We start from the raw sequence: 27,539 nt of genomic DNA, 5'->3' as shown, positions 1-27,539 counted from the left end.
TAAGCGCAGGTTCCTCATCGGCCACGGTTCTGACATCTGCTGCTTTCCCCGAGCCTTCCTGCACGACAAGCGCCCTTGCACGTCGTTCGAGCTAAGTGCGGCGAACCATTCAAGCATTAAGACCTACGGCGCGCTCCGCCTCAACATCACCCTCAAAAACCTACGCCGTGAATTCGCATGGAATTTCGTCATCGCCAACGTCGCAGAGCCAATCATCGGGTCCGACTTCCTCGCGTACTACCGTCTTTTATCTGACTGCCGGCATGACCGACGACGCCACAACAGGCCTCTCCGCGCCGGGCCAACGCACGACCACCCAACAGCCCAACGTTAAAGCTTTCGCCGTTGAAGATCAATCGCCATACCACGCCATCCTCGCAGAATTTCCTGACCTGACACGACCTAGCGCGCGTCCCCGAGAGGTACGCCACTCAACTGTGCACTACATCCGCACTACTCCAGGCCCCCGGTCTCCTGCCGCGCCCGCCGCCTAGCTCCGGACCGCCTTCGAATCGCCCAAGCAGAGAATGAAGCGATGCTCCGCGAGGATACCGCCCGCCGCTCGGAGGGGCCTTACGCCTCACCGCTTCATTTGTTGCGGAAGAAGACCGATGGCTGGCGCCCCTGTGGAGATTATCGCGCCCTCAACGCCCGTACCATCCCAGACAGGTAGCCCATTCATCATATACAGGATTTTGCCCACCGCTTACATGGCAGCACCGTATTCTCAACTACTGACTTGGTAGAGGCCTACACACAAATTCCTGTGAACCCAGATGACGTCCCGAAGACCGGCTCATCACGCCCATCGGCTTATTCGAATTCTCTTTCATGAGCTTTGGCCTCCGCCATGCGGGAAAAACCTTCCAACTCTTAATCAACAACGTCGTCCGCGGCCTACACTTCTGTTTCGTCTACCTAGACGACATCCTGGTCTCCTCCCCCAACGAAAAAGCTCACCGCCAACACCTCCGCCAACTGTTTCAACGTCTCGACGACCACGGCTTACTCATAAACGTCCAGAAGAGCACGCTTGGCGCCCCCGCCATCACGTTTCTTGGCCATCAAATTTCTTCAAAAGGGACTACATCCTTGCCTGACTGCATCTTATCCCTTAAGAACTACGCGCGGCCTGTCACAGCGAAAGACCTCCGCTGTTTCCGGGGCATGCTCAACTTTTACAGGCGCTTCGTGCCTAAAGCGGCCGCATATCAGGCCCCTCTTCATAGCGCGTTGGCTGGCCTACGAGGCAACCATCCTGCCACTTAGACACCACTTTTAACTCAAGCGTTCGAAGACTGCAAAACTGCCCTCTGCAACGCCACTCTACTTTCGCATCCCAAGCCAGAGGCTCCCTTGGGCCTTTTCACGGATGCCTCTAGCACCGCCGTCGGAGCCTCCCTGATGCAGCGCGTGGGCCAAAACTGGTGCCCGTTGGCATTTTTTTCGAAGGAAAACTCTAGCACAAAAACACGCTCGTCTACAGGCATCGCCGATGAAACTCCGGCCCCTGCGGAGACAACATATGGCCAGCCTACTACAGAGAGCTTCTCGCCATCTACGAAGCGGTCCAATACTTTCGCCATATTCTCGAGGCACAGCACTGCACCATCTACACTGACCACAAACCTGTCACTTACGCCTTCTCCCAACGACGCGAAAAACTTCCAGTGGTCCAGCAGAACCAACTGTCTTTTATCGCCCAATTTGCCACCGACATCCAACACACCAGCGGAAAGAATAACGTGGTCGCCGACGCACCTTCGCGCGTTTCTGTTGTCGAGCTGCCACCCGTTACGACTGATACCCTCGCCAACGCTTAGAAAACGGACGCCGAACTCCAGCAACTCCTCGAAAATGGCTCCTCTCTTCAACTTGAACAAGTCGCCGTCCCTGGGTCGACGGACACTCTATACTGCGACATATCCACCGGAGGAGTGAGACCATATGTCGCATCGCCGCAGCGTCTTCAGCCAGTTACACAACCTCAGTCACCCTCGAATCCGCACTTCTACACGCCTTGCGACTGACCGCTATCTTTGGCCCTCAATAGAACGGGACTGCCGCACCTGGGCACGCACGTGCATTCCATGCCAGCGCGCCAAAATCACCCGGCACATCACATCACCGCTCGGGGGATTCCCCCGGCCGTCGCAACGGTGTCAACACGTCCACATCGACATCACTGGCCCCCTTCTACCAGTCGGGCCTTACCGCTACTGCCTCACGGCCATCGATCGGTACACTCGATGGCCCGAACTATTGCCGCTCGAAAGGATTACCGCAGCGTTCTTCACCGGCTGGATTTCTCGCTTCGGCACTCCTCGTCGCGTCACAGCCGATCAAGGACGGCAAATCGAGTACCAACTCTTCAGGCTCCTCGGGCTCTCCACCGGGTTCGAGCTCTCACGGACTACCAGCTACCACGCCTGCGCCAACGGGACATTGAGCGGTTTCACCAGCAGTTCAAGGCAGCCATCACGTGCCACCCTAACTCAACTTGGCTCGAGGCTCTCCCGGCCGTCGCTCTTGGTGTGCGCGCCACTTTCAAACCAGACATTCAGGCAACGCCCGCAGAACTGGTTTACGGGAAGGCGCTTCGCCTACCTGGGGAACTTCTCTCTGCTCCAACCTCCGACATCACCAGCTCGGACCCGACAAACTTTGTCGCCCGGCTGCGTCGCACAATGGCCTCACTGCGCCTGTCACCAGCAGCACATCACACCAAGCCGACCCCGTTCGTGTTGAAGCACTTGGCAATGTGCTCACATGCCTTTCTCCGCGACGACACTGTACGTGCGCCGTTTCAACCACCTTACTCCGGACCCTATAAATCATCCGCAGTGACGACAAAAAATTCACCCTTCAAATCAGCGGGAGGGATGTTCAGAAGAACCGACATTTGGGCGAGTTGGATTGCGTTAAACATGATGAGTGGTTTTCAGCGCAAACGACGAATACACAGAGAAGAAGGAACACGAACACCAGCGCTGTCTCACAACTAACTTTATTAGCAACGAAATCACACATTTTAAAGCACAACCTATCCCACGTGGGATGTTCGCGTCTCCGTCGTCCGACTGAAGTCATCATACATCCTCTCCGAGAAAACTACCAACTCCTGCGCGCCTCCCGTAAATCACCCAGAACAGACTCCAACACCTCGGCCCATGCCCTACATCACGCGCTTTGGACGCCAGATGCGCGTCCCCAATGCTCTTCAAACCTGAGGGCACCTTTCTGCGTGGCGGGGGGGGGGGGGGCGGCACGGTGCGGCGCCGCATCTGCGCCTGCGCGCAGCGTCGACGCTACTAAACCGAACGCCACTGTGATAAGAACACTCTCGCCCTCAGAAGATAAAAACTCTGTGTGCTCCCCCAATCAGTTCAGTTGTTGCTGCTGTTACGTCTTTTCATGTGGACGCATTAAAGTTATGTGTACCCGCAACTTTTTTGATGTTATAATATTATTTTGTCATGTCCCCCTTTGAAAAAAACACTGCTGCTATTCTGGAGAGTAGTGACGAGAGCAGCGCTAACACAAAGTTATTAATCAGGGGCGGCGCTAGTGGCGGCACAGGGGGGAAGGGGCTAGAGAAGTCTCACCCAAGGTAGGCGGTATGAAACAAAATGTGAAGTTTCTGTTATAATTTGAAGGCATGACAGCAGCACTGCTTATACAAAGGACGACCCTGTTTAGTTTATTGTAGTGAATTTCTTCTCACAAGCGATCGCCCTCTCTCCTGTGCTGAGCAGCCGCTTGAAATACAGTGCGAACAGGCGCAAAAGAAAAAGGCTCCGACTGATTTAAAAAGGGTCTACAATTTGCAGTTCGGTTGGGAGAGCCTCTTTTTGAGGCGCCTTCCTCTCACATAACACTTCCACAGAGAATAAGCTTTCGCCCTGCTAGGGTCGCGTAACCGCGAGCGCTGGGTAACCCAAGACAGCACGCATATACGACGCAGGATACAAGTGTACAGGGGCGTAGCCAGAAATTTTTTTCGGGGGGGGGGGTTTCGACCATACTTTATGTGCGTTCGTGCGCGTGTTTGTATATGCGCGTGTATATAAACGCAAGCAAAATTGAAAATTTTCGTGGGGGGGATTGGACCCCCCCAACCCCTCTCTTTACTACGCTTCTGCAAGTGTCGTCCATAAGCTGACTATAGAACACAGGCGCAGCAAACAGCGTGGGCGTGAAACCTTAGATGTTCATATACGGAGCCGATTCCAATACCTTTTCATGCGAACTCTGCTCGGCAACTGCGCAGCCGAACGTTGGCCATGCGGGGATCACAGGCGCTAGAACACAGCACGCGGGATACGCATGTCGTCTTTCGACGGCGCCAAAGCGGCACGCCCAATAAACAAAGCGGACAAACTGCCGAGGTGTTCGATTCATTTGCTCACTCCCGCGGTGTAAGAAAAATACTTTTTCTTACACCGTTACCGTATTTTTCGTACACCGTGCTCTTCCCAAGCAGTGCTTGTGACGCAGAAGGAAACGCCGTCTTGCCGCCACTCCAGCGTGCGGTCTAGTCTGGAACATTGGGATGTCGTTGAAAAGCTCCATTGCCGACTTTTTTCGACTTCGAGCAAGCGGGCCAAGCAAAAAGGCATCCCCCTCGAGCCTTGAACAACGGAAGATTCGGAGATGCTCAAAGAAAATCCTTCTCAGTGCTCCGCTCCGATTCCACCTGAAGAGACTGTCTATATTGAACCGCTTCTGACGACGCTTGCCCGTCCTCGCCGTGGCATATGGACAGCGATCGTGCGCAGCAAGAGATGAACCTGATTCTGCGACCGAGTTCACCGCCTCTGATGTGGATGCCGACCACGCAGGCCAGTTGGAAATATAGAAATTCAAGGCAGAGCAACCCACACAGCCCATACTGAACCATTTCCTCTAAGAAGCACGGCAAATTGAGCAGGAGCTCGGACTGGTACCGCCTATTTCCTTGCTTGGAGTGCAGCGCCAGGCTGACGCAGCTTTCTGTTACACATGAAGAATGTGTTCAACTGGTGTGAATGAGAAATCTGCATTTGTCAATGGCGGATAGAGTAATTGGAAATAAGCCCTAGAAAAAACGCCAGGCCTGCGCGGAAAGTGCTGCATATATATAGTGTCACGGGGTCGTGACGTCGACGATGACAGCAGTCGGCATGTTCAAGATGAAACTCTTTATTTGGCCGAACTTGTGGCCGGGAAATGAAAACTCAAACTACAGCAATACACGCTGTACACCGATAGCGGCGAACAGGGTGTCGGCTCTCGAAAAACTGCTCATGGCTGGGACGCGCCGTCTTTTATACATCACGCATCGAACTTTCCAGTCTTATCACTGGTGGTCGCGCATGCTCTGGAATAATCCAGACTATTCGCGTCCTGCGCGCAATCTTAACAAAGTGATCTACTACAATCGCGAAGCTTCTCGAACACTGCGGCGTGGTCAGCGTCGAGCGTTGCTAACCGTCCTTGCTGGTCAAACCTGAATACATCAAAATAAAACAAGAAGCGGGCGTGGCAATAGTCCCAGCGAAAGCTGGAAGAGCGGCCTTTCTAGAGCCCGTTGTAGACTGTCTTGGGGCAACTAGTACCCTCTACGCCATAAATAAAGGTACCCACTACGCCATAAATAATAGTAATTTTTCTGAAGTAGCGAAGCACCCACTATGCCATTTTTCGTCATTCTTCAGAGACCCGCCGTACCCGCTAAACACCTGTAAGGCATGATGTGCACTTTGTTGACGTTGTGCCTGATGACGATTGAAGAATTATGCCAGAGCGCTTTGTTATGGGTTGGAAGCATTCAACAACCTACTCGTTGCGCAATTCGCATTGTGTGACGCCTGACTGTTATTTTACTCTTTTACCACGCTATATTACATATGTTAATGTGGTTCCTTCATGACATGAAGCATGTATACGGCCTTCGGGTCTTTTTGCAAAGCAGTTTCAAGCACCGGCATGGCACTGAGGTAGAATACAGGGCTCCCACCCAGACGGCCCAGGTTCCAACCCCGTTCCATCCTGGATATTTCTCCTCATCTTGTTTTTTTTTATTTCACACGGTAGCGGTTACAGCCACCGGCGGCGGCGGTGGACAACTATGGCGCCAAAAACGGTCGTTGAAATGATCTCATAACACCTTTCGCTGTAAAAGACGGTGGTTTCAGAAAGCACGAAAACTCACTCGCGCATAAGGCTTCCAGGCATCGTGGGTTTCCTACACGCAGGTGAAGTCGGGAGGGCAAAGCAAGTCAGTTGCATCACATCTCAGCGACGCGCACTCCAGGGAGGTGCAGGATGTAGCAAGAGTTCCAGATATATTAAATGCGAAGTATTTCTTAGCGAACCTCAGGCACTTTGGCCGTTTCTTTCTATCTATCTATCTATCTATCTATCTATCTATCTATCTATCTATCTATCTATCTATCTATCTATCTATCTATCTATCTATCTATCTATCTATCTATCTATCTATCTATCTATCTATCTATCTATCTATCTAGCCGCCTACGTCTGGGCGCTCTCCTGGTCGTCTCCATAACTTGTAGTATACCAAAATTGGCATAGCAGGGGATCAGTGTATGGCGAACGCGATTCACTGTTCACGACATGAATAACGCAACATGCCTGTCGCGTACATCATGAAACCCTTTCTCTCAGTCACGTGTGGCACATACCCGCATATCAGAGTTCATGTTATGCGGGTATGTGCGCCAGGGGATACAGAGTCTCAACCAACACAGTAACGGCGAACACACACATTGACACACAAGGAAACTGATAATAATATGAACTGTTGGGGTTTTATGTCCGAAAACCACGATATTATTATGAGAGACGCCATAGCGAAGGGCTCCGGAAATTTTCACCATCTGGTATTCTTTAACGTGCACCGAGATCGCGCAGTACCCGGGCATCTAGCATTTTGCCGCCATCGAAATGCGACCGCCGCGGCCTGGATCGAACCCGCGACCTTCGATTCAGCAGCTGAGCGCTGTAACCGCTACACCACCGCGGCCGACGCAAGGAAAGTGAGGGAGCTGATGACCTAACAACCCCTGAAAGACTATCAACTCGTCCACGTGGTCAGCAAAGTGGACTACGTGGATTACAACAAAAAAGCGGGGTGAATTCTTCCCACGATAAATCTGCCGATAGAAACAGGCCTCTCATCAGTACCGGTGACTTCAACATTGACTTATCAAGACTCAACAACGCCGGGTCCTGGTACTGAGTGAACGACGGCTTGGATGTGGACAGGGCATCGAAAGACCTCGCTGCCACGTCCAGGACAGGAGGCATCATAGATCATTTCATCGTAAGAGGAATCCAGGATTTCCGCCACCTGCGCTATACCTCGCACTTCACTACACTTAGACCCCTCGTAGCCGCGATCACGTACGGATCTGATTAACAAGTTCAGTCGAGCTGCTGGTGCTCGCTGATCACGGTGATGAGGACCTTGTTCAAGAACTCACAAGAACCCCTCACACACATACACACAGGTTCGTGAGACGTGCGTGCATTCTCCGTCATAACGGACAAGTATAAGCATAACAACTGTAACGCAACTGTATCAACTGCAGCTGTTGCGCCTGCGCGTGCCACTCGGCTGCGTACCATATATCTAGGGAAAATTTCCTAAATGAATCTTAGTTGCGAGCAACGCCTGTCCTTTGCATTTGTGTTCCTTTGTACTGTTCGGATTCGCGCTATGCAGTATAGAAGAATATCAGCACTACATATTAGCTTACCGCGTCTGGTGTTGGTAACACCCATGTTGCTGTTGGCATCGTTACGCAACTGGAAACAACTGGTTTTATAATATATATGCGACTTTTCAACATATGAGTGTGCGTGTACCACTTCCACATTTCTCCAGCGTCATCCGTAACGTTTCGCTCAATGTGAAGAATTGCGCCACAGTCACCATCCCGCGCCTGCTTCGCATAACACTGATTCCCACGGTACGTGGGATCTGTCGAATTTTTTGGATTTACAGCCGTTCGGGGAATCGCACAGACAAGTGAAAACAAGGGAAACTTCGTTGAGCTCTTGAACTTGTTTGCTAAATATGACGAAAATGTAGGAAAAGAATTGAAGGGTGGAGCAGCGAGCGCGATGTTCATCCTTCAATGCAAGACCAGATCCTCGATATTCTCAGCCACATCAGATTAACACATATAGAGGAAGATATGAAAAGCTCCCAGTGCTTCGCACTTATCGCCGATGAAACCAAGGACCTAAGCATGACGGAGCAGTTATCAGTTGTAGTATGGTACTACGTCATTAAGCGGTTGCTTGGATTGCGCAACGCTGAGCAATTGGATGCAAGGTCGCTCCTGAGCTACGTAAAGGAAACGTTGAATCGCTGCGGCATTGATCCTAAGCTTTGCATTGTTCAAACATAAGATGGCGGGAGTGTCATGGGTGGTACCTCAAGGGGTGTCCAGGCGCTGTTCAGGAAAGAAGTGCCGCAGGGAGTGTACGCACATTGCATGATCCACCACCTCAATCTTGTCATCGTGGACAAGGCGATAAAACCGGTGAGGGATTTTTTCTCTCGTTTGGAATGTCTTCCCAAGTGGATCTGCCGTTCACTCGCCGCACGTAGATGTGCAAAAGCGGTTGTCTTTGTCAGCGATACACGATGGACCTGCAGGACAGCGGCTTGCGGAGCTTTCCTGCAATCCTTGTATGTGTCGCCGAAGTCATCACTACAAACAGCAGGCAGGCCACGGAAGCTGGGGGTCTGCTTGAGGAAAATAAGTTCTCGTTTCTCTTCTTTTCAAGCCTATTTACCAAGGTACTCAGCCGCCTTCAGGTTCTTTCGGACTTATTGCAAATTAGAGACTGGAATCTTAGTCAGGCATGCCTCATGACACGCACAGCCATTGAAGAGTTCTCTGAAATTAGAAATTCGCAGAGCGCATTTGACACTGCGTGGGCGCAAACCTGCAGTATTTCTGAGGAGAACGGGGTGCCCCAAAGGGAAAAGCAGAGAACGATGTGCCTTCCGCTCCATTTAGAGCAGTTTGTATTGAGCGAAGGACGGCCTGTTGAAGAAGAGTCTCCAGATTCAAAGGAAGCATTAAGAGTTTTTCTACCCGTTTTGGACCACCTCATTGCGGAACTGAGTAGGCGGTTCATGGAGAATAATGATGTACTCTGCGGAGTTCAGTGGCCTCAACGCCCATAGTGAGAATTTTATGGACATTGCTGAGCACTATGCATGCGACATAGACAGCGTTGAAGTTGAGTGCAAGTTGGTAATAAAACTGCTTCAGCGCGTCAAAACCGAAAGACAGTGCAAGATAAAAAACATTGATGCAATTGGTGACTATCTTGGGAAAGTATAAGCTAGCCTTCCACGAACTGCACGAGCTATGTGTTATCGCTGTGACGGCATCTTCATCATCTGGCGAGCGCACATTTTCGTGCCTTCGAAGACTGAAGACTTATATTCGCAGCAAGATGACGAACTACCGTCTGAGCGACCTAGCTGTGCTTGCGGTCGAGCGATCTCTTGCCAATAAGATAGCCCTTGAGCGTTCTGCTAACATGTTCGATGCTGCGCACAGTAATCGACATATAGGTAGCACCTCTGGTGGTGACGAAACCTTCGAGCACTTTCTCGGTCTCTGTCTTCGCTTTGAAACAAACAGCAAAGGGTGCTGTCCGAGGCCTCGTCGGTGGCCTCGCTTGTCTGATGAGCAGTGTGTAGTCGGAAAGCTGACATTTGCGTTTGTGAAAGCTGGTGCACTGTATAGCCAGATGTGAAATCTATCCTTTCTTTATTTTTGTTATTCTTTTGCTGCATAGCTTTTTGTTATTCTTTTCCCATTTCCAACGCTTTGTACCACCAGGCGGCGCAAGAAGGGTGTTTTAACTTTTTTGTAATCTAGCGCGTCTTTAGGAGACTTGGAATTGATATGAACTGTACTTAGTGGTGTTAGTTATCTCTGATGCTGTGAAATTAGTGTTTCGAAGCGATATTGTGATTTATAGTTAAGTGGTGTTATTTTATTGCTGCTGGTTACTTGCTTGATAATTTTATTTGGCACAGTTTTTTGTGTATGCGCTGTTCGATGCACTATATAAATTTTAATCATATTACGAGGAGCACTGTTGTGTCATGCTAAATACTAATTTTTGTCTTACTGCGTTGCTCGAATATCTCATTTACACTGACGTGTTTAGAAACTGGGTCTTAAGCCCAGTCAAACTGTTGTTGAGATTTTAGCCACCGAGCAATAGCAATTGGTATCCTATTGTGTAGTCGAAGATTGTAGTGAATGTGCATCAATAAATGTTAGCTTTCGCTTTTCACATGCTTTGATTGGTAGCTGACGCAAAGCACAGTGAAGGGGAACAGCGCAGGTACCGACGGCTACGTAGAGAAGCACACAAAAAACGCCTTTCAGCAAAATGGTTATTGCGCTTGTGCACAGCTATTTATACCATGACAAAAAATTATCGTAGCTGCGCAGAGCTTCTTCTCAAGTCGCTATCGCCCTGGTATAATATCAAGGAAGCTCAGCTCTTTTTCAGACAAGGCTAAACTTACAGGCAACTAATGAAATTCTAACCCGTACGTAACATGGCGGGTGCCTCAATGATTTCTCTTGTAAGAGTTGACATCGATTGAGATAAACTCTTGCAAATAATATTTTATCTCAATGTAAGTCAACTCCTCAAGTCATCTTACATGTAAGTCATCGAGGCAGCCGCTGTCTCGATGACTGATGGAAGAAATCGCAATGCACAGAAGCGCTGGGGCTGAGCAATCATTGGCATCTACTGATCATGAGCGGCCTGGATATCTATTACGTTGCACTTGCCTAAGCAGAACAGCGCGCATGTTTGTTGGAGTATTGAGCAGGGCGTCGGAACGGAACGAAAAGCAAAAACGAAAAAAACGATATTTTTGACCATAACGAAAACGTAACCGAACCTAATCTATTATTTCGTTCTGGAGTGAAACCGAAATTTTTTAAATTGTTTTTCCGTTCAGTACAAAACTTGGCACTCCGCAACAACTGAGGTCATGCAACGGGAGCAATTATGCACATCTCAGTATTAGCGCCTACCTCAGGCAGGAATTCCAAAGCAAATATATTGTTACGATGGGGTGTGTTTATTTACAAGTGAACAAGCTGACACCGAGTTGCTTCGAAGACAGACGCACTTCGTTCTCCTCTTCCCTCCGTTGTCGCTTCAGCGTAACACTCCTCCTTTCCCAGACGAAGCCCTCTGGGCGAGTATAAATTACGTGCGCTAAGAGTCACGTGGGTGACAGCGCGCTTTAGGCGGGCGACGTGAGCAAGCTGCGTCTTCCTAGAACGGTAGCCGTGAGCTACGAGGCGAGCGATCGAATACGTGACATCACTTAATCGATCGACGATGACGAAAGGGCCGGTGTAACGAGCCAGAAACTTTTGACACAGACCGCGCTTGCGAAGTGGTGTCCAAAGCCACACTTTGTCCCCTTTTTCGTACGACACGTCCTTGTGTCGCGAATTGTAGGCGAACTTGGAGCGGTCCTGGGACGCCAATGTACGGAGCTGAGCAATGCGACGTGCTTCTTCTGCGCGGCAGAGAGTCTGGGCAATAGAAGAGTCCGCACGAGCGTTTAAAGGTAGAATGGTGTGAAGGAAGCTTCGGGGTGGTCTAACATAAAGAAGATAGAATGGACTGTAACCTAGTGATGCACAACTATCGGTAAATTGACTATCGATAGTATCGATAGTTTTTTTGAAACTATCGATAGTGTAAACAAACTATCGATAGTGCTACTATCGACAAACTATCCATAGTGCCATCTTTATTATTACTAGCGATATTACTGCCACGCGTGTTTATTGCTTTGTTTTGACGTATGTGTTCAGTTACCCACAAAGACTGTTAGCAACGTTTGACGCAGACCGTTATTTCAAGTATTTCAAAACCGTGGCGCAATGTTTGAGAAGCTTCACAATTTTTTGAGAGAATTCTGTTAAGACTACGCGCCGAACGCGAATAGTCAAGTTTATTCGAGAGCTTACGCGAGCACCAGCAATAAAGCTGGAAAGTTTGATGACTGATGTAGAAAGGACGACGCGTTCCACCGATGATCAGATTACTCAAAGGCTGACGACTGCTCCCGCCATCATCAGTGCGCAGCATGCATCGCTTGTATTTTGAGTTTTTATTTTCTGAGCACAAGTTCGCCCAAATAAAGAGCTCCGTATTTCCCAGTCTTGGTGCAGCATTCTCCACAGTCACAACCACTTGACAATACTATCGATAGTGGTGTGAATAATGATGATGTTGCTGGCCGACCATATTGCCAAAATATTTGCGATAGCCTACTACCACCTTCGCTTAATTTGTGAGCAATTTTTGGCAAATAAATAATTTCCACCGTGAAAATGGCGTAATATATCCATCAATAAACTCGTATCCAAAAGCAACCAGTTACACCTTACAATTAACTTCATGATATTTTTTTATTTTGAAATAAAAAATGCAATATCAATTTGAAGCCGCGCAGTCCCACCACATGTAAAGGCGGCTTCCTTTCCGCTACAGCTGAACAGTCTGACTTTATGATCATGCGTGAGCAAAGCACTCTGGTGAAGAACACAATCATGTCCACTTTCTTGCCCTTCAGCTTGCTCCTACGGCTACACTATGTACCACGCGCGCGGGGAACCAAGTTTATTCTGCAGGGAGTTCGCGCTGTTGATTTTATACTATCCATAGTACCATCGAATTTCTTACTATCGATAGCGCTATCGATAGTATTTTTCACCATCGATAGTTCGGTAGTGACTCAGCTATCGATAGTATCGATAGTACCATCGATAGTTCTGCATCACTACTGTAACCAGAGGTTTCATGCTTTGCAGTGTTGTAGGCGTAGGTGATAAAGGGCAAGATGTCATCCCAATTTTTGTGCCTGGAATCGACGTACATCGAAAGCATGTTGGTCAATGTCCTGTTGGTGCGCTCGACGAGACCGTTTGTCTGCGGGTGATACGAGGTTGCGTGGCGAAACTGACAAGCACAGAGACGCAAGAGCTCTTCTACTACATCGGCCACGAACTGGCGACCACGATCGCTAACAATAATACGAGGTGGTCCATGGCGCAGTATAACCGAAGACAGGAGGAAACTCGATACATCGATAGCCGTGGCCGTTGGCATCGCTTTGGTTTCCGCATAACGTGTCAAATGGTCAACGCAGACTATAACCCAACGGTTGTTGTTTGATGAACGTGGAAATGGGCCGAGAAGATCCACTCCAACCATTTCGAAAGGCGATGAGGGTGGTGTCACAGGGTGAAGGAGACCGACCGGAGCAGTATTTGGTCGCTTGAATCGCTGACACTTATCACAACTGGCCACATACTTTTCTGTATTGCGTCGCATACTAGGCCAGTAGAAGCGACACAGTATGCGGTGGTACGTTTTGGCGAAGCCCATGTGCCCAGCAGATGCGTCATCGTGCATAGCATGAAGTACGCGCGTTCTCAAATTTTTAGGGACCACTAAAAGAAGGCGGGCACCATCAGCTGTGTAATTCTTTTTGTATAGCAAGCCATCTTGAATAACAAAGTCGTTTTTACCTATCGGCTGAGCGGCTGAACCGAAGAGGGCATCCAAGCTGCGGTCGTTGCGCTGTTCCTTCCGGAAGGTGGCGAGATCAGGAAAAGCAGTATCGTCGATGGCAGCTAGAAAATCGTCAAAATTGTCAGCGTCACATGCAGTTGTTGGTAGAGGGAGCCTCGAGAGACAGTCGGCGTCAGCATGATGGCGGCCACTGTTGTAACGGATTTCAAAGTCAAATTCTTGCAAACGTAGCGCCCATCGCGCAAGGCGGCCAGACGGGTCACGGAGACCAACCAACCAACATAGGGAATGGTGGTCAGTAATGATCGAAAAGTGCCGCCCGTAGAGATATGGGCGGAACTTATGGACAGCGAAAACCACAGCGAGGCACTCTTGTTCAGTCACGGTGTAATTCTTCTCGGCCTTGCTCAATGAACGACTGGCGTAGGCAACGGCATGCTCGGCGTCATCGAAGCGCTGGATGAGAACAGCGCCGAGACCTATTCCACTTGCGTCGGTGTGCACTTCTGTTGTAGCAGAAGGGTCAAAATGGCGCAGTATGGGCCCAGAAGAGAGAAGGAACTTAAGTTGGCGAAACGAAGAATCACAATCCGCTGTCCAGATGAAAGGCGTGTCCTTGCACAGCAATGAAGTCAAAGGGTAGGCAGTATCAGCGAACTTGGGCACAAACCGTCGAAAGTAGGAGCAAAGACCCAAGAAACTTCTTAGTTCGCGTTGTGATTGCGGTTGTTGAAAACTGCTAACTGCAGCTACCTTCTGAGGGTCTGGACGCACACCGTGCTTGTCCACGAGATGTCCAAGTACAAGCGCTTCTCGTTGGCCGAAGTGACATTTCTTCGAGTTCAGGGTAAGGGCAGCTTGTTCAAGGCACGTTAAAACAACGTCAAGTCGATTATTAGTGTTCGGCAAAAGTGCGACCAAAAATGACGATGTCGTCAAGGTAACATAAACAAATCTCCCATTTCAGGCCGCGTAGTACCGTGTCCATAAACCTTTCAAACGTTGCAGGGGCGTTGCACAAACCAAACGGCATGACATTGAATTCAAACAAGCCGTCTGGTGTGACGAAAGCGGTTTTCTCTTTGTCGACGGAATGCATGGGTGTCTGCCAATAACCCGATCGGAGTTCCACAGATGAGAAGTAGGATGCGGAATGAAGACAGTCGATAACGTCGTCTATACGGGGAAGTGGATACACATCCTTTTTCGTCACAGAATTGAGGCGCCGGTAGTCTACGCAGAACCTCCAGGACCCGTCTTTCTTTTTCACGAGGATGACCGGCGCAGCCCATGGGCTAGCAGAATCTTGGATGACGCCCTTGGCCAGCATGTCGTCCACCTGTTCAGCGATCACCTTGCGTTCAGATGCGGACACGCGGTATGGTTTCTGCCTTATGGGATGCGCGGACCCTGTGTCGATCCTGTGGCGAGCCCGCGTATTTGGAACACGAACTTTGGTAGCGTCCTGGGTGAAATCAAACAATGAAGCATGCTTGCTAAGGACGCTGACCAGGGCTTGACGCTTCTCGGAGGGTAGTGCCTTGTTGACCATATTCAGGAACGGTGACGAGTCTTCAGGGATACCAGGGCCAATTTCATGCGCTGGGCCTTCGAGCGAGGCGTCATTACTTAAGGCGTCTATGGTGAGGCTGGTATCCGCTTCAAACGAGGCAAGTCGCATACCGCTGGGTAGCACAACAGGCTGGTTTGATAAATTTGACACCCACAACGCACTTGTTCCACAGTCCACAGAGATAATACAACGAGGTACAAGCACACCTTTCTTCGCAATGACCGAAGGCACGGGCTCAACAATATCATCAAATGCTTCGGTGTCGACACGACCAACAGTAACTTGGACGCTGGACAAGGAACGTGCCGGTAAGACGGAATCTTCAAGGACGGCGAGGGTGCGCGAACATGTAGCAGGTTGGTCGGCAAGAGGAGAGAGGAAGAGCTCGCCAGTACCGCAGTCAAGAGTGGCACCGCACTGTTGTAGGAAATCTAGTCCAAGAATGACATTATGCGTGGATTTAGCGAGCACTGCGAATTCGGCTTGATACACGTTATCAGAGAAATGAACGTTCGCGGTGCACACACCAAGGGGTCGGAGCAATTCTCCACTCACAGCACGAAATGTGTTATCGTTATCCCACCGAAACATCACCTTACGGCCTAATTGGGTTTTGAAGTCCATGCTGATAACGGAGACACTCGCTCCCGTGTACACTAAAGCCAGCGTAGTAACATTGTCCACAGAAACACGAATCTTGTTATGACACATGGTGACTGGCGGAGGCATAGGGGCATGTAGCTGAAGATGACTGGCGACCTGACCTCCATCGGTCGCGCCGCCTAGTTTCCCGGTGGCGGTGACGTGAGACGTCGTCGAGGAGATGGGGACCTTCGGTGGCGCGAAGACGGCGGCATCAAGCTCCGCACAGAAGCCGGCGAGTCGCTGCGGTAATTCACCCGATGGCTTGTCCTGCTGTCAGAGTCAGAGGGCCAGTGTGTCCCGTCAACGGGCTGATTGCTGCGCCGATAGAAAGTACGCGGTCGCTCATAGGACGGTGCTGACGTGCGACGGCGATTAGGACAAAATCGGGCGACGTGGCCGCGGACGCCGCAGTTGAAGCATATAGGGCGCTCACGGGACGCACTGATATTGTCAGTAGAAAGATGAATGGCCCGGCCGTCTCACTCCTGAGAAACTGCAGGTGGTCTGCGTGCGTAACCATCATACGACTGGTAACTCGGACGCGCATTCGTAGAAGGGCTTGGCACTCTAGGACGAGGCGCGAAGTTGTAGGCATCAAAGGAGGCGGCGTTGATGGACGTCGCGCCAAAGCCGCAGGGAGGAAAGGGCTCTCGGGCCTTAGGAGTCGGGAGAGAAGCCGCCTCACGTCGGTCGAGCTCCTCGCGCACTAATTGCCGAATCACCGACGCAAGGTCAGATGGGGCTGGAAGAACGTCGACACTGGCGACATTAGTTACGTTGGCCAGGCGTCCGAACTTTGGCGTAATTCGTCGAGCTTTCAGAGCTTCAAATGTACGGCAGTGCATAATGACGTCACTTACAGACTCCAGATTGTCTTTTACTATGAGGAACTGGTATACGTCCTCCGCGATCCCTTTTAGAAGATGACCAACTTTGTCCTCTTCTGTCATCTGAGGGTCTAGTGCCTTGCACAACTTGAGCACTTCCTCGATATACGTCGTGCAGGTTTCCCCGGGAACCTGAGCTCGCTGCATGAGGGTTTGCTCGGCGCGCTTCTTTTTAGCTGCGGGATCTCCGAAGCACTTCCTAATTTCATCTACGAACGTCTGCCAAGTCGTCAAGCTTTCTTCATGGTTTTCAAACCATACAGATGCTGTTCCCCTAAGGAAGAGGCCTACATTGTTCAGCTGGCCGGTAGCATTCCAGCCATTAAACCGACTCGCCCGTTGGTAGAAGCTGAGCCATGCGTCGACATCCTCCCCAGGTTGTCCGGCGAAGGTTCGGGGCTCGATGTAGGGTTGCCATGGAATACTGGAAGCAGGTTGTTGCCGTCAGAGGCCATCGCGGGTGGCAGGCCAGCTATTCGTCGACTTCGGCGAAGCTCCACGTATTGCGCCTCAGCCGTCGTCGTTCGTCGGGGGCGCCGTTATCGTACCCAGCACCTTCCACCAAAAACTGTTACGATGGGGTGTGTTTATTTACAAGTGAATAGATGAAAGGGTTGCCGCGCTGACACCGAGTTGCTTCGAAGACAGACGTACTTCGTTCTCCTTTCCCTCCGTTGTCGCTTCAGCGTAACAATATGTTCAATTTGTGCGAAAAACAAAAACAGTGGCAACCAGATATGTTTATATTAGAGTCTTTTAGCAAGTTACGACACAAATACGGTAAGGCCGTACGGTAGCGCTCATCCTTTCCCGCTCGTTGTGCTTTTGCCGGCGAAGGCCCCCCAACACCACAAAAGCTTTTCAAAAATTACTGTGGGATTGTCACGCCTGATTGTTGCTTGTCAGCCTACGCATTATCGAGGAGCCTGTCGTTCGGGGGGCGCACTGCCACTGAAACTGGGAGCGGGTTAAACACAACGAGCGGCAAAGGAGAAGCGTTACCTTATTTGCGCACCGCATTTCCGTAACTTGCTAAAGGACTCTACTATTTACGCAAGTGAAGTTTCGCGCGCCTGTCACGCAGGCCAGCGCGGCATTGTCGGCGCTCAAGTTTTTTACAGCGAAAGCTGTTATGATATCACAACAGCACATTTTCACGCCGTAGTTGCATGCCGCCATCTTGTGAAATAGGAAAGAAATAAAATGAGAAACAAATTTCTCGTATCGGATGGGGTTTTAACCCTCGGCCTGGCAGTCGAGTATTCCACCACAGTGCCACGCTGGTGCTTGGAACTCCTTTGCAAAAATACTCTACGCAGGCGTCATGTCGGGCAATGAATCGTGTTAACATATGTGATATAGTGTGGCAGAAGAGTAAAATGATAACGTGGCATCACACAGTGCGAATTGGGCAACGAGTCGGTCGCTGAATTAATGCTTCCAATCCGTTACAAGGGGCTCATCCATAATTCTCCATCGTCATCAGCCACAGCACAAAGTGCACATAATGCCTCACAGATGCGTAGCGGGTACCACGATTCTCCCAAGAATGTCGAAAAATGGCATAGTGGGTGCTTCCCCACTTGAGGAAAATTACGATGATTTATGGCGTAGTGGGTACCTTGCATGTGTACTTATATTAGTTGTCCCAAGAGAGTCTACAACGGGCTCTAGAAAGGCCGCTCTTCCAGCTTTCGCTGTGACCGCTGCGTGTTCCGCGCAGGCCTGGCGATTTTTTATCAGAACAGCGGTCTCACATCAGAGAGCACACTCAATGACGACCTGCTTCTGAGATTGTGCGCACGCCCTTGACACAAAGCACTGAGCCCGCTAAGAAAAATCGTAATTGACTTTTGTGAAAATAAATACTATGACTTTGAAGGGTATGCTGGTTTGTGCTAGTTGGTAGGGATTGGTGGTACAGTTACTTCCGCTCCTCTGAAGAACGTGGGAAGAACGTATTTTACCCCTGTGCAGCTTTCTTAATTATCTATATCACAAATCCAATGTTCTTTATGATTACCTTAACTTGACAATTTTGCATACAAAAAAAAAGTTACGAACCATTACGTAACATTTTTTGTTCGTTCCGGAACAGAAACGGAACGGAACTTTTTGCGATGGAGCGAAACTAAAACAGAAACGAAAAACATTTCAATCGACACCCTGGTCTGAAGGAAGCGGCATGTAACAAGATTTATATCTTGCAATCTAATAAGTCGGGCGTTTATAAAACCAGAGAGTAAAGTGGAAGGGAGTAAAACATAGTGGAAACACAACACATAAGTGCCCACCCCCCACCCAGTAAGCATAACCCTAGTTATGATGCGCTTGAATATTCTCCCGCTCTTTGCGAACGGCCGCCTAAAGTTCGTCCACAGTCGCCTTGTAAACAGCGTGTCCCACCATGGCTGCTTTTATGTACCGGCTGTTCAAAGTTAAGCTTAAGGTTTTGTTAAGATTAAGCACTGGGAAGAACGTGAAAGCCACATTTGCAGATAAGTTATGCGTCCAGGGGGACACAATGTGATACATATAAATATCGCTATCAGCCGCCCAATTATCTAAGATTGAATAATTAACTTTTTAATTATTGCAGCAAGCTGGCATGTTTGTATTGAAAAGTTGGCGGTAGGCGTGTTTCTACACTGTTTCACTTGGAAAAATTGTTCCAGCACGTACGTGCCCCGAGATATCCTGCTGCAAAGTTTAATTGCTGTTTGCAGATTACGCATGCAAGACAGTGAGCACTGGCGCAAAGCTCCTCCCCAATGTGACGAGCAGTGATTGCTTGCTATCGCCAGCCGGTAGCAAAATGGTAACCGTTATCATCGTTGCCTTCGACTCGTTGTCATATTAAACGTCGCACGCAACTGCCGCGGTACATCGGGGAGGAGCTTTGCGCCAGTGCTCACTGTCTTGCATGCGTAATCATGCAAACCGCAATTAAACTTTGCAGCGGGATATCTCGAAGCACAGACATGCTAGGACAATTCTTCCAAGTGTAACTGTGTAGAAACGTACCTGCCTCCAACTTTTCAATACAAACATGCCCGCTTGCTGCACTCATTAAAAAGTTAATTATTCAATCTTAGTTAATTGGGCGGCTGATCGCAATATTTACTGTATCACTTTGTGTACCCCTGAATGCATAACTTATCTTCAAATGTGGTTTTCACGTTCTTCCCAGTGCTTAATTTTAACAAAACCATAACGCTTAACTTTGAACAGCCGGAATATTCCCGCATATATTCACAAATGTTTATGCCGGCCAGAAGAGTTATGTGCTCTTTCATAACTTTTGCAGCGTCTACCGACGCCAGGTGCACAAAATGTGCGCCGGGTTTATTCGTTTATCGTGTGGAGCGTAATTGCAAGTTCAACATTGTTAACACTTTGAAGCACACGGATTTCTTACTGCAGTTCGCGTGGACCAGACGACACACACTTGGTTGCCTGGCGCGCGACAGCAGAATTCTCGCAAGCCAGATGCACTGCGAATCGGCAATGCTTCTCGCTGCCACCACTTAACGGCGCTGGGAGCTCGAAAAGATTAGTTACTGTATATGCGCCCTACGGGAGCAGAGTTGCACGTAGGTCCACCATCTTGCCCGCCGAGGCGTCCACGTTAAGAGCCACCCCTCTCGAACGTAGGAGCCGACGCGGCTCCGTGTGCTTTCTCGCTCGTTCATAACGCGTCGCTGGCGCAGTGACTTTCGCTTCGAAGAAAATAAAAAAAAGGAAAACTCGAACAAACAATGAATTTAGATAAAACTGGTGCTACAATTTGTTCAATGACAGTCACTATCGCACGTAATATTTTAATTGTTTTAAATAGCAAATAGCAAAACTCCGACAGGCACATATTAGGTTCACCAAATCGCTCGTTTCACGCAGTTTTTGACGCACCTCTTTAAAAGGTAAAGTAGGTGGCTCGAGAAAAGAAGTGCCAAAATTATCACTCTGTGTTTTGCATATAACGCAAGCTAAGAGAACTTTACGCATATCAAGTAGATGTGGCGTCAAATGAACAACAGGTAAGGCTTGAAGCATTTATGCCGCCGCACAGTGCTGGTACTGAATTAAGCGGTTTTGATAGACCTGTAAGGTGAACTCGCGCACATTTTTATCGTTCTATCCCGTTCGATTTTTGTCAACGGCTAGCCAGCCATTGTCACGTGGGGGAGAAGCAATACATATCCTGTTTGTTATCGCCCACTCTAGTTGCAAAAATATTGCTAGGACATTTCTAATTACCCTATATATTAGGACTTTGTGCGGGACGTGTATGGGGACATTCTGGAACGTACTGTTACGCTGGAATAAATAATGGTTTGTATTGAAATGCCGACGCGATCGACCTGCAGTGACGAATGTACTATCTCGTGAGAGATATGAGCTGGAACACCGAATTCATGTGTATTTGCTTACATACAATGTACTGATATGAATTTGGCGTACTTAATTGCCAGAAATACCTTTCCGCTTCAGCATTTAGTGTCATGAACATTTTTGCTCTTGACAACTACGTTTAGCCGCTATGACCCTTAAAAGCTAATTTCAGTGTTTGAGATCTCATTGTTCACGACTATACAAAGTGACCACGATCATTCAACAATTTTGCTTCGAGTGTCGCTTTCTTCTGGCACGTGTTTCAAAAGGCAGAGTATTAGATGTGAAGCATCTTATAGCGGAGTTCAATCCGGTGGTGGTGGTGGTGGTGTGCGGCGTGACTACCCTTACTGCGCATGCGCAAACCCACTCCCCTCTCTCCTCTCCTCCCCTTCCCCCTTCCCCTTCCCTCTCCCCCTCTCATTTCCCTCTCAACTCCACTCCCCCTTTCCCCATCTCCCCATCTCCTCTCCCCTACCCTCCCCTCTCATTTCCCCTCCTCCACTCCCATCTCCTCTTCCCTCCCCCTTCTCCCCCTCTCCCCTCCCTCTCTCCACATCACATCTCCCCTTCCCTCTCCCTTCCCGCTCCGCTTCCCCCCTCTCCACTTCCCCTCTCCCCTTTCCCCCTCACCACTCCACCTCTGAAACGCGGGCTCTACATGCCGAAACATTGCTTCGCATCGCCTCATGGTCCCCTTTAGCGGGAGATGGTGTAATTTTATTTTGTACTTTGAAAATACCAGTTGACGGGACAGCAGAACATGGTCGTTGACTACTCTGCCCGATATATAGCTTAGCGAGTCACAGAATAGAGAACAATGCCTTTACGTTTTTTTTGTCTGTTCGTGCAGTGGGGAGCACAGCACCCTATCATGGTCGCAACTTCGCAGCATTGGGCCACGTCGCTGTGCCGCACAGGCACCACAAAAAATGACGTTCACTAAAAACGGATAATACAAAAGACCACCAAACCACCAACGAAAAACATTCAGCACTTTGCCGGATCGCCTCGCCGGACTTCTTGGGACGGCGGTAGCACGGCGGTAAAGCGGTGGCGGTGGCGCGGTGGTCGCCAGCACACGGGCGGCCGTGAAGTTGGCTTTCCCTCAAAATGATGCTTTTTGCGCACGTGAGCACGCTTGGCGTATGGGGGCGCGAGCAGTGAGTGCTATGAAATGCGCTATTCTGCTACCTAAAGGTAGCGTATACAGTAACTGGAGAAAATATTAAGTCACTGGAACGGCATAAAGCACCACGACCGTCCGGCCCGCCGCCATATTTGGTCCAGCGTGGCTGAAGCTGCGGAAGCGCGGTGTCGATTTCACGCGGAGTAATGCATCTTTTACGCATTGCGTGGGTTTTGCAGCCCCGAATGAAGCATACTGTAGCTCTTTAACTGATGAGGAAAGAAATAGCTGCAGGTTTCACTTCCCTACACGCTCACGCGTGCGCACTAACGCGATAAAGAAATGCCACGGCCGCTGGATGAAAAAAATTGGCCGCGTATCTGCGTGCTTCGCCGCAAATGTCATCGAAAGACGATAGAGGAGCGCTGCGTTAGAGTTACTGTATATGCTACCTTTGGGTAGCAGAGTTGCGCATAGGTCTGGCTAGCAACCATGGCTATTTCGTGAAGACCCACTCCGTTTTTGCAGGGGACATGCCTACCGGGTCACCGGTCGACATGTTTGGCGTGTCGAAGACAGGTGATTTACTTTAAAGGGGCCCTGCAACACTTTTTGAGCAGGGTCAAAAAGCACTGCCAATCGGTAGTCGAGGCTCCCGAGAACATGCGAGGCAAATATTACAGCGAAGCGAGCGGCCTGGAATTTACAATAAATTCTCAAAGTCAGCTGAAAATCGCTCCCTCTTCTCTCGACAAATGATGTATTAGTCCGCAATATACGACGCGATTGTCGGCAGTTCCACCATTGGCTGATGTTATAATCACGATAACACCGTCAATATTACCTTCGTTGATAATTATGAGTTCAATAAGTAGATAATATGTATGTTTATGTTGTGTTACGCCGTTAAAACACCGAATAAACATTAATATTAGCACTTCCGGTCTCACCGACAGCTCGTCTGCTCGTAGTTGCGTGTTGCGTGGTTGCGTTTTCTTGACCATGCACAGTGCCGAAATCGTGAATATTTCTGTGCTTTTGACCATCGCCGGTTGCAGTTGAGAGTGGCAGCCGTTCGAGTGTTGCCTCGTCAGCTGGAAACTGCATCGTCGGCACGTTCTCACGACCGACCGAGGCAGCGGTACAGCATTTCTCCGATAACAATGCTGGCGCCGGCTAGCTTAGGATACCTGTGTTCGCTGTATGGCGAGAGTCCCGTTCGCTGTCTGTTCAGTATGTCATCGAGCCGTACCTCGGCGTATGCTCCCGGTAGTCTCACGCTCCCGAGAAACCGCGACAGAGCAACCAAGCAGACTCCCATTTTAACGGTAGCTGCAGATAGCCGAGGGATGGGTCCGCGCCGGCCCGGTGCCCCACGATCCTTTCTTCTAGTCTTTAGTTCTTTGTTGTCAGCCCGCACTCGCTGTGCGCCCGCATTCGAAGAGCAAACAGAATCGAAGTACCGCCACTGGGAGAAGGGTGCACGCAGCTTTGCCGTGTTGAATACGATTCAAGCGCGAGCAGTGCGACGAGGCGGTGTATCGGAGTGCGGGTCGAAACACATCTCTGCTGTCATTCGTTCCAAATGCGCACGCAGGTTTGCGTCCATGGTTGGCAGAGCGATGAAAACACTACGGCAGTTCGAGGTGCACACCCAACATTACCAAACCGACTCGCAGTTTTCAAGCACGCGCGATACACGGTGCGATGGGCTCCGCTCGACGACGACCACGCAAGCCGACCGGAAGTGGCGCCACAGACCACGTGGTTGCGCCGAGACGCCAGAGAGAAAAAATGAAGAAAAAAAATGCCGCCGGCGCTGACATAACTCTTCCGCGCCTCCTCGCACCTCCGCCCGACCTCCGTTCACGCCCCGCGCAGCTTTCCGTGTGCTCGCGGCATTGAGTAGAGGGAGAAAGCTGGGGAACATGATCTCTATAATTTGGTAACACCACTTAGACTTGACGGATTCGAAAAATTTTTGCGGCATATGACTCGCGAAGAGCCATACGTCAATAATGAGACTATTCCAATATAACTAAGAAAGGTGTTGCAGGGCCCCTTTAATGTGAATGACTGGTGTCAATCCAGTTCGCTGCAGTGGCGCCATCGAGAAATACAAAAATTGGCCCCAGCGTCAGCTTCTCCGCAACGCATGGTTGCTAGCGGCGTTTGGAAGACAGATGCGCAACTGTGCTACCTAAAGGTAGCATATACAGTAACTCTACGCTGCATGAGATATGGGCGCCATCTGGCACTACGTCGGGAAACGAGCTTGTGCAGAGGGCACGGAAGAGGAATGTTCTTTCCTTCCTCCGTGGCAGAAGACTTTCGTCGGTGCGTCGCATTTTCAGCGCAGCTTAAGAAAATAGGGTCTTTAGAATTACGTATCTATGTATTTTCTATTAAAGGAACACGTCACCTAATACTTACCTAGTGATGTTGCGCCTCAGATATGCGTAATATTTACTTTTTGATCGAGAACGTTCACAAGTATGAGCAGCCGTACCAGTTCAAGATGGGTGGGCGGTAAGCAAGTGGTTCAACTTTGGCCGGGTGGCTGAATCTCCCTCGTGGTTCCTGAACCAAAGACTGGCAACACCCGCGAGGTAGAACGATACGCGCGTTAACTTGTCCGCGTCGGTCCATTTGTTCAGAGCGCTCACCCTTTCGTAAGTCGAGAGCCAATCTTCAACGTCGTTGTCGTCTGTTCCGCTGAAGATTGGAGGCTCACGCTGCGGAACACTGCCAGGGCAGGTGGCAGGTGGTGATGGAAGCGTCTGCTGGTTGGCGTCCGGCATAGCAGAAGGTAGCCTCCGAGAACGAAGATCCAGGATGGTAGAGGAAACGTTACCCCGCACCTCCACCAAATATAAAGGAGTTTTATTGGGCGTCGAGCTTATCGTTGGTCGCGTAATGCACCGAGCACAGTCCGCTAGCGCGAGGCCCTGCTGCACCCTCGATGCTGCTGCTTCTGCGCCGGAGTACTTCGTCTTCGTTACAATATATATATATATATATATATATATATATATATATATATATATATATATATATATATATATATATTGTCACGTGGTCGCGACGTTGAAGAAGGCAGCAGTCAGCACGTCCGAGATGAAACTCTTTATTTCGCCGAACTTGTGGCCGAGAAACTGAAATTGACACGACAGCAATACACTGATAGCGGCGAACAGAGCGTCGACCGCCGATAAACTGACAAGCGGTCAAGTGCGTCGGCTTTTGTACAGGCGCTATCGAACTTTCCAGCGAAATCGCTGGTGGCGGCGTTATCTCTCGATAAAGCTGGAACATTCGCGTGCGGCGCGAAATCTTAACAAAACGACCTACTACAATCGAGAAGCTTCTCGAACACTGCTTCGCGGACGGCCTCGAGCGTTGATAACAGTCCTTGCTGGTCAAATCCAAAACACATCACAATAAAACAAGTAGTGGGTGGGCATTGCCCCCCTCTGAAAAAGCATCGTCCCTATGCTTGTGAAAGAACAAAGAGAGAAAAAAAAACAAGTGCATAAATTACAATAGCAAAGGTAAAAGTAGAGTCCCCTGGTTCGCTAACGTGCAAAAAACGGCTTAAGGCGCACGCCATGGACGACTTCAGGTCGTGCGCGGCGTCGCTCGGAGTTCGTAATGCCGTCCGGGATGACCTCGTAGTCAAGAGCGCCGAGACGTCGAAGAACCTTGTGTGGTCCGAAGTATCGCCGAAGGAGTTTTTCGCTAAGCCCACGTCGGCGTATCGGCGTCCAGACCCAGACACGGTCGCCGGGCTGGTATTCCACGAAGCGTCCTCGAAGATTGTAGCGACGGCTGTCGGTGTGCTGCTGGGTCTTGATGCGCAGGCGGGCGAGCTGTCGAGCTTCCTCGGCACGTTGTAAGCAAGCGGCGGTGTCGAGGTTTTCTTCGTCGGTGACGTTCGGTAGCATGGCGTCGAGCGCCGTCGCCGGGCTCCTTCCGTAGACGAACTTGTACGGCGTCATCTGCGTCGTTTCTTGGACGGCCGTGTTGTAAGTGAAGGTCACGTACGGAAGGACGGCGTCCCACGTCTTGTGCTCAACGTCGACGTACATGGCCAGCATTTCGGCGATGGTCTTATTTATACGCTCGGTGAGGCCATTGGTCTGCGGGTGGTAGGCGGTGGTGCGGCGGTGGCTCGTCTCGCTGTATTTTAAGATCCCCTGAGCTAGGTCCGCAGTAGAGGCGGTACCTCTGTCTGTGATAACGACCTCTGGGGCGCCATGACGCAAGACGATGTTCTCCACGAAGAACTTGGCTACCTCGGCGGCACTGCCTTTGGGCAAGGCCTTTGTCTCGGCGTAGCGGGTGAGGTAGTCAGTTGCTACGACGTGAGGTGGTTCGATTGGCTGCAGAAGTCCCGCGGGCCTAGTCGGCGGTGTCTTCCGTCGCTGGCAATCTCGGCAAGTCTTAACGTAGTGGGCGACATCAGCAGCAAGGCGTGGCCAGTAGTATTTTTCGTGTATTCTGGCGAGCGTGCGGGAAACACTGAGGTGCCCAGCCGACGGGTCGTCGTGTAGGGCCTGGAAGACCTCTGGTCGCAATGATGAAGGCACGACAAGAAGGTAGTCGGTTCGAAGTGGCGAAAAGTTCTTCATGAGAACGCCGTTCCGTAAGAAAAACGACGGCAGTGCTCGCTGGAATACCTTCGGAACAACCGCTGTCTTGCACTCGAGGTACTACATAAGGCTCCCCAGTTCCGCGTCGGCTCGTTACCTTTCGGCGAAGTCGTAGACACTTATAGTTCCGAGGAAGCAGTCGTCGTCGTCCTCTTCGGCGGTGCGTCGACGGGGGCTCGGGACAGGCAGTCGGCGTCAGTGTTTTTGTCCGGACTTGTACACGACGGCAATGTCCAATCCTTGAAGCCTGAGACTCTATCGTGCGAGACGACCTGAAGGGTCCTTCAAGTTAGCTAGCTAATATAAGGCGTGATGGTCACTGACAACTTTCAAGGGCCTGCCATAGAGGTAGGGGCAAAACTTTGACGTAGCCCAGATGATGGCAAGGCATTCCTTTTCTGTTGTGGAATAGTTTGCTTCTGCCTTGTATAGTGACCGGCTAGCATAACTGATAACCCTTTCAAGACCGTTAGTCTTTTGCACAAGGACAGCACCGAGCCTTACGCTGCTTGCGTCGGTGTGTATTTCCGTATCGGCGCAATCGTCAAAATGCGTAAGTATGGGTGGCGTCTGCAGGCGTCGTTTAAGTTCTTGAAATGCTTGCACTTGCGCCGTTTCCCACCTGAATTCCACGTTAT

At 50.1% G+C, this 27,539-nt stretch overlaps 1 protein-coding gene across 1 annotated transcript in view; it reads right to left on the bottom strand.

Moving 5' to 3' along the window:
* LOC119383896 (peptide transporter family 1) overlaps positions 1–27,539 on the bottom strand; it is a 658,636-nt gene that overhangs the window by 15,291 nt on the left and 615,806 nt on the right. The window lies entirely within an intron of this gene.

Source organism: Rhipicephalus sanguineus, chromosome 1, assembly GCF_013339695.2.
Source record: "Rhipicephalus sanguineus isolate Rsan-2018 chromosome 1, BIME_Rsan_1.4, whole genome shotgun sequence".
Lineage (NCBI taxonomy): Eukaryota > Metazoa > Arthropoda > Arachnida > Ixodida > Ixodidae > Rhipicephalus > Rhipicephalus sanguineus.
The sequence above is the reverse complement of the archived record's forward strand: the minus strand, read 5'-3'. Positions and strand labels throughout refer to the sequence as shown.